This window comes from Silene latifolia, chromosome 9 (assembly GCF_048544455.1).
Source record: "Silene latifolia isolate original U9 population chromosome 9, ASM4854445v1, whole genome shotgun sequence".
In the NCBI taxonomy this organism is placed as follows: domain Eukaryota; kingdom Viridiplantae; phylum Streptophyta; class Magnoliopsida; order Caryophyllales; family Caryophyllaceae; genus Silene; species Silene latifolia.
In genome coordinates this window covers 120,008,985-120,016,666 of record NC_133534.1, presented here as the reverse complement: position 1 = coordinate 120,016,666, position 7,682 = coordinate 120,008,985, and the positions used below count along the sequence as shown (strand labels likewise).

General features: G+C 45.5%; 1 long non-coding RNA gene across 1 annotated transcript; it reads left to right on the top strand.

The window, feature by feature from the left end:
• Window positions 1-727: 727 nt before the first annotated feature.
• Window positions 728-1,198, top strand: LOC141598259 (uncharacterized). The gene is made up of 3 exons (XR_012523377.1): window positions 728-778; window positions 864-1,016; window positions 1,104-1,198. It is a non-coding gene; the product is annotated as an uncharacterized LOC141598259 (long non-coding RNA).
• The last annotated feature ends 6,484 nt before the right edge of the window (window positions 1,199-7,682 follow it).

The window sequence follows — 7,682 nt, the reverse complement described above, 5'->3', positions numbered from 1 at the left end:
CCCTAGGGCGTTGGGATTGGGTCACTTTCTTTGGTTTTGCGGTCCTTATCCGCTTCATGAGGGCCATGGTTCGTCCGGAGTTGATGGAGAAGGGGACTTCCCCGGCGCCGTCGGACACAGGCTATTGTTGGAGGTATGAACCTTCCCTTTGATAGCAAAATAAATTCCTTTCTTTCATCAAAGATCGAAAGATCGTCATTGACTATTCCGTTTTACGGTGCGTGGGTGTACTCTTACTTCCGGGCCTCGCGCCCAAGAGGACGGAGCCGTTGGAGAGGGCCTATCCTGTGGTGAGGGATTGGGTCATGTGCCGGACGAAGAGCAAGCGTTCTTCTCACAATGTCTACCGGCGGGATGTGAACGCCCTTCAGCTGAGCAGCGTGAGTATCCCGTTTGTATGCATTTATACTTCTTGTACTTTCATCTGATCACAGGAATGATCTCTGTCTTTATCTTGTTGCAGTGGGTGCCCAGACCTTGGGCGGAGTATGCCGAGGCACCTCCTTTTGTTGCTGAGGTCCTGCGACCTAAGAGCCCGAGTCGGCTGTTGTTGTGGACGTCGATGGGTCCGGTGTGGTACTTAGGCGAGCGTTTGGCTCGTCAGTGCTCTCGGGGCGCGCTGACGGTTCCTGTTGATCCTCCTAGGACGATGTTCAAGGAGCCTTCCGAGGCTGAGAGGGAGGCGGACTTGGCCGGTGCCGGTGGTGACGACCTCCTTCGCTCAGGTGAGGACTACTCGGCATTCCTTTACGGGAGGTTGGCGTACTGGCCAGTAGTGGTGAGTATCCTTTTATTTCTCTTTGATTGACTTTGGGAATTTCGATGAAAGATCACCGATTAATGAGAGTCGTTTGTCTTTGCAGGAGGTTGAGGCGGCGGGCATCGAGCCCCCAGTGTATCCCGAGACTCTCGAGTACACCGACGCGACCGGGAGGACGACGATCTCCGAGTTGCGTGATTTTGACGTGGCTGTGACGGATGCTGGCCTCGACGACTGGCAGCATCTGATTCGGAGGGTGAGCCTCTGGCTTATTCACCTTTTGCGTAAGAACACATTGGATTAAACTTGTTCAATTTGCTGAGAATTTCTTTTGAAAACGCAGGTCGCGCCATCTCGGTTCGTGGCACTATGGAGGGTGGCCAACCGGTTGCGAGCTACCGCCATCGAGGCACTCGTCGGTGGTCGAGGTCGTCAGGTATGAACCTTATTTGATCTCTTTTGATTGATTTTTTTTTTTATTTTGTTCTTTTTTTATTTTGTTTGAATCGATTGACATGAGCCAATTTGCTGCTGTTCTCAGGCCGATCATGAGCTGGAGCGAGAGTTAGCCCAGTCCCGGGAGGAGACGGCTCGTTTGTCGAGGGAGCTTGAGTTTCGGGATGCCGAGATCGCTGCTCTTATGGCGAGGGTTGCCGAGTTGGAGGGTGCTCAGCAGTAGTCTGCGTGGTTTTTATAGTCTTGATTTTGAACATTTTTGGATTTTGTTTGGGGCGAAGCCCCCAGTTTATTTAGACTTGGATTTGTTTGGGGCGAAGCCCCCAGTTGCACATCTGGACTTGTTTGGGGCGAAGCCCCCAGTTTGCTTGTACATTTGCTTTTTTTGTTGTATATACGACGGCTTGAGTGCCTTTTGCTGCTGGGTTGTGTTGTTTGTACCTGCAGGTTAGCTTTTGGACAAGTTTGGTAGACAACGGTTTGTACCGTCATGCTGCCGAAATTTACATAGAAAAAACACATTCATTTACATTTTTATATACACATAAGGCCTTTAATTAGTGCAAAAAAAATGAGACTCGAAAAGAACGCGAAAATGCAAAAATTTTGTCGGAAATGACCGGACGGTAGGAAGGGTTACCCCCGCTAAAAAAAGAAAAAAGAAATATATAAGTTAGAAAATGAAGAAAATAGAAATGAAATAAAAGTGAAAACGAAAAAAGAAAGAATTAAAGAAAGAATTAAAATGAGAACTAAATATAAAAGATGGCCGAAAATGTTGACGTCGCCTCGAAATGCGCGTTCCTGGATCAAGGAAACCTGAAGCATGGTAAATTTCGCGGATTTACCAAAATAAAATCCCGTAGGAATAGGAAAGTATTCGTTTATAGAATTAGGAAAGATCCAAACACGGAAATCACAGAAGTGATGCTAGGGAAGAGGCGAAAAGAGTCGCGTCCCTTTGAAGAGGCGCGACAGTGCCGCGCTTTGTTCCTAAGCAGGTCGGTTCTGACAGATTTTTGGAAACAGCAATTAGTATAAATAGAAGCGTCGATGAAGCTTTCAATCATACAATTCTTCCGTCTCTTCTTCGTTGATTCACATATAAAACTCCCCATAAATTTTCAAGAGAAAATTATCATCATGAATACCCTAGAAATTCGCTTGAAGGAATGGACTAACGAGTTTTCGAATATTGAGAAACATGACATGGGTGCTTACAACCTTGGGTCTCTTGATCTGAAGCTCATTAAGGTAGTAAAGCCGTTCTTGGATGCTTGTCTTGATTATTGGGATCCAAATTATCATGTTTTCGCGTTCCCGGAGGTGATATTTGTCCTTTTCCGAGGAAATTGTGCTATTGGCGGGTGGGACCACGAACATTTACCCGCCATCCCCTCCACTTCACAAGGGTATAAGAGCAAGTTTAGAGACTTGCTTGGACTTACTAGTCTTGAGGTAGATCGTCTTGTTACTTCGAAAGGCGTGCGGATGTTGGATTTTATGGATCGATTCATCAACAGGGCCGACCCTACTGTCTCTTATGTTGCTAGGAGGAGAGCATTTGGCTTCTGTTTGCTTCACGTTTACGTCTTTCAGGGACATGTTGATGAAGATTTGAGAGGTGATCCCCGCCTATTGGGTCTCGTTGAGCAAATGGAGCTGCGCAGAGCCCGACTTGCTTGTGTTTAGGGGAGATTATCTTGGGTTTGGATAACAAGAAATCCAACCGCGATCTTCCATTCTTGGGGAGTCCCGTCATCTTACAGGTAAAAGACACCTTTTTTTTTTTTTTTTTTTTTTTTTTTTTTTTTTTTTTTTTTTTTTTTTTTTTTTTTTTTTTTTTTTTTTTTTTTTGGGTGTCTAATACCTGTTTTGGTAGGTTTGGCTTATGGAACGGCTCCGATTGCTCGAGCCCCCAGTTCATGCACTTTCCTATCATGCCCGTATGATTTCGATGAGGACGAGGTTGTACATGGTGGACTTCACCCGGTCTCGTGACTATTGGAAGAACAAGTCAAGAATGACGATGGCCCGTTGATTAGGTGGGTTGTACCGTGGTGGCATCTCAAGTCCGTCACTGGAGTGTCTTCTTTGGATCCTACTAGGTCCGTGCGCATTCCTGGATTGGAGTTTATGGTATGCATCTTTCCCGAGAGGTTGATGAGGCAAGTCGGGTTGAAGCGGATGATTCCTAGGCTTGACACCGTCCCAGATCGCCATGGCATTGACTACCGAGAGCCGAAGAGAGTGGGCTATGAAGTGGGCCCAAAGAAACATGTGGTTCCTGAGTTTCTCCTCCAATGCCTTGTGGGTGTCGGATTCTTATCTGAGATGGAGGAAGGCCGCAACTTCGGAAGAGCGCGAAAAACTGAGGAAGCGTGAGCCCGTTGACTACAAGGTGCGCGAAGGAGAGAAAGAGAAGGAGAAGCATCTGACCGAAGGAGAAGAAGAAGCCGGCTTTCAAGTCATTCATCCTTCAAAGAAATCGAAGACTACTCCTGTCGCAGAGACGGTGGTTGGCAAGAACGGAAGAGTCAGGCCTCGAGAAAGACCGTTGGTGATTAGGTCTGAAGTGGTGCAAGAGCGCCCGGCTCGAGGTCGTGACCAGAAATATGACAAGAACGACAAGGGCAAGGGAAAGATGGAGGAATAGCCCAAGTCTTATTTATTATTTGATTATTATTATTATTGTTGTAATAAAAGGAGGGATTTTTAGAATCCTAGCCTAGTCTACTTTTATTATTTGCCGTATTATTATTATTAGAAATTGAATGAAATAAAAAGGTTAAGTGGTTATGAAACCGTTGTTATTTTCTTTTAATTATTCTTGTCGAATTTCAAATGCAATGCAAATGTCCTTCTATTTACATTTTAAATAAAATGGTGGGTTGAATCCCGTGAAGGATTGCCTACGTATTCACTTAAAAAGCGAAATCAAACCCTTGTGCGTAGTTCGAGTAAATGTAAAAGAATAATTGTTCGAAGCAAGAGCTTGTAATGAACATAGAAAATAAGCATGAGCTTTTGCTTACTCGGGAGGTGCGAATTTAGTTTGTTTGATGATATGAGGATGACGAGTTTGCCAAGATGCAAGAGCACAGTGACATTCAGATGGGCCAGGGGCCGTTTATTTAGTGCCGCAAGAGCAACACGTAGGTTTACGCGAGGCGCGTTTCTTTCTATCCTAGGCATAGTATCGTTTCAGTTGGTCGAGATTTGTGGGGTTTGAAAACTCATTCCCATCTAGGTCCGTGATTCTAACCGCACCCCACAGGAGTATTGATTTGACTAGATATGGTCCGGCCCAGTTAGGTTTGAATTTTCCCCTTGGGTCGACAGGTAAAAGAGCTCTGACCGATTTGAGAACTAAATCTCCTTCTTTGATGTTTCTTGGCCTAACCCTTTTGTTGAAAGCTCGTTTGATACGTGCTTGATATGTTTGGACATTATGTAAGGCACGAAGCCTACGTTCATCCAAGAGGATGAGTTCTTCATACCTATCCCTCTTCCAATCGGCTTCAGGGATTTGGCTTTCGAGTAGAATACGTAAGGATGGTATTTCTAGCTCGACTGGTTGTACGGCTTCCATGCCGTAGGTCAAATAGAAAGGAGTGGCCCCAGTGGGCGTCCTGACGGATGTTCGATACCCCCACAAAGCGAAGGGTATTTTGCTTGGCCAATCTCTGTAATTGTCAGTCATTTTCTTGAGGATTGTGACGACATTCTTGTTAGCCGCTTCTACCGTGCCGTTAGTTTGTGGTCTATAGGGCGATGAGTGATGATGCTTGATCTTGTACTTGGCTAGCAATTGTTCGGTTTCGGCTTGGAAGTGGGACCCATTATCGCTGATGATCTCATGTGGGCAACCATATCGGCAGATGATGTTATTTTGTATGAATTTGGCTACATTTTTGGCCGTAAGAGCGGTGTAGGAAGCCGCTTCTACCCATTTGGTGAAGTAGTCGATTGCTACTAGGATGAAACAGTGACCTCCTGTTCCTGCTGGGGTTATTTTCCCAATTATGTCGATTCCCCACGCGGAGAATGGCCAAGGAGATGTCATCGTATAGAGCAACGAAGGAGGGACATGCTGTACATTCCCGAAGATTTGGCAATTGTGGCAGTGCCTCACATATTTGATGCAATCGGATTCCATTGTGGTCCAATAGTATCCTAGACGTGTGATTTTCTTTGCCATCATAGGTCCACTCATATGAGGACCGCACTCTCCATCGTGGACTTCTTCCATCACCTTTCGTGCCTGTGAATGATCAAGGCAACGCAGGACTACACCAAGAGGTGTTCTTTTGTATAATTCTCCTTGCATGAGGACGTATTGTGAAGCTAGTAGGCGTATAGCTCGTTGTCCCCTCTTATCCATATCTGGTGGATAGGTACCATTAAGCTTGAAGTTCAGGATTGCTTGGAACCAGGGTTCCTGTGCGATTTCTTCTTCATCGGTAATTTGATGGACATAAGCCGGCTCTGACCGTCGTTCGATACACAAAGGCATTTCCATCATGTAATCTGGTATACTTATCAAAGATGCAAGTTTCGCAAGAGCGTCTGCAAATTGATTTTCCTCCCGAGGTAGGTGCAAGTAGGTTACGTGATCAAAGAATTGAGCGACTTGGTCAATCCTAGCTTGATAGGGTGCTAGGCTTTCGCTTCGGATTTTCCAGGATCCTGTAACTTGGTTGATGATTAGTGACGAATCTCCATGCACTCGGAGGTTTTTGATGCCTAAGCTTACTGCCGCTTGTAGTCCAATTAAACAAGCCTCATACTCTGCGGCGTTGTTTGTCACCTCGAAGTCGAGTTTGACAGCGATCGGTGTATGCTCACCTTCAGGAGAAATGAGCAACACTCCTATCCCAAATCCTCTTAGGTTTGATGCTCCATCAAAGTATAGGTCCCAGGAGTCTACATCTGTTTGAAGTATATCCTCGTCGGGAAATGACCAAGTATCTATGGCTTGTGCGTTGTTGATGGGATTTTCTGCGAAGAATTCGGCGACGGCGCGACCCTTTATTACTTTTAGTGGCACGTATTTGAGGTCAAATTCTGAGAGCATCATGGTCCATCTTGCTAGGCGTCCATTGAGGACAGGTTTCTCGAAGAGGTATTTGACTGGATCCATTTTGGAGAATATTTTGACGGAGTAGCTAAGCATGTAGTGGCGTAGCTTCTTTGTTGCCCACACAAGAGCGAGGCATGTCTTTTCGAGTTGTGAGTATTTGCACTCGTATTCCAAGAACTTCTTACTTAGGTAGTAAATAGCTCTTTCTTCACTTCCTACGGTTTGAGCTAGCATAGCACCCATGGCAGTTTCAGTTACCGTGAGATACAAACCAAGAGGTTGATCTGGTTGCGGTGGCATGAGCACTGGTGGTTTAGCTAATATCTCCTTGATTCGGTCGAACGCCTTTTGACAGTCATCATCCCACATGGTGTGGTCTGTCTTCTTAAGTTTCTTGAAGATAGGCTCGCAAATCATCGTAAGTTTCGATATGAATCGACTTATGTATTGAACTTTTCCCAGGAATCCTCTGACTTCTTTCTCTGTTTGAGGTTGTGGCATTTCAATCAGAGCTTTGATTTTCGAGGGATCTATTTCTATACCTCGTTGGCTAACGACGTATCCTAGGAGTTTGCCAGACGTTACCCCAAATGTGCATTTCTGAGGATTGAGTCTCATGTTGTACTTTCGTAGCCTTGCGAAGAACTTGCGAAGGTTCGCAATATGTCCCTCTCTCTCTTTGGATTTGACGATCATGTCATCTACGTATACCTCAACTTCTTTGTGCATCATGTCATGTAAGAGTGTAGTTGCGGTGCGTTGGTATGTAGCTCCAGCGTTGATCAATCCGAACGGCATTACTGTATAGCAATAGGTTCCCCATTGGGTGACGAACGCGGTCTTGTGCATGTCTTCCATGGCCATTTTGATTTGGTTATAACCCGCATACCCATCCATGAAGGATAGCAAAGCGTGGTCTGCAGTGTTGTCCACCAATATGTCGATGTGGGGTAGAGGAAAGTCGTCTTTCGGACTTGCTTTGTTCAAATCTCTAAAGTCAACGCACACTCGGATTCTCCCATCCTTTTTGGGTACGGGTACTATGTTAGCCACCCAATATGAATACTCGGAAACTTTGATGAACCCGGCTTTGAATTGCTTATCAACTTCTTCCTTGATCTTTAGAGCCCATTCTGTTCTCATCCGTCGAAGCTTCATTTCTGAGGCTTGAAACCTGGCTTAATCGAATTCTATGTTCGGCAATGTCCCTGTCGATCCCTGGCATGTCTTTGTAGGACCAAGCGAAAACGTCTTTGAATTCATTTAGGAGGTCTATGAAGTCGGCCCGTTCGGTAGAGCTCAAGGTAGTCCCTATCCTAAGTTCTTTGGGTTCTAGTTCAGTTCCTATATTGATTGGTTCGGTGTCCTCAATTACTGGTCCCC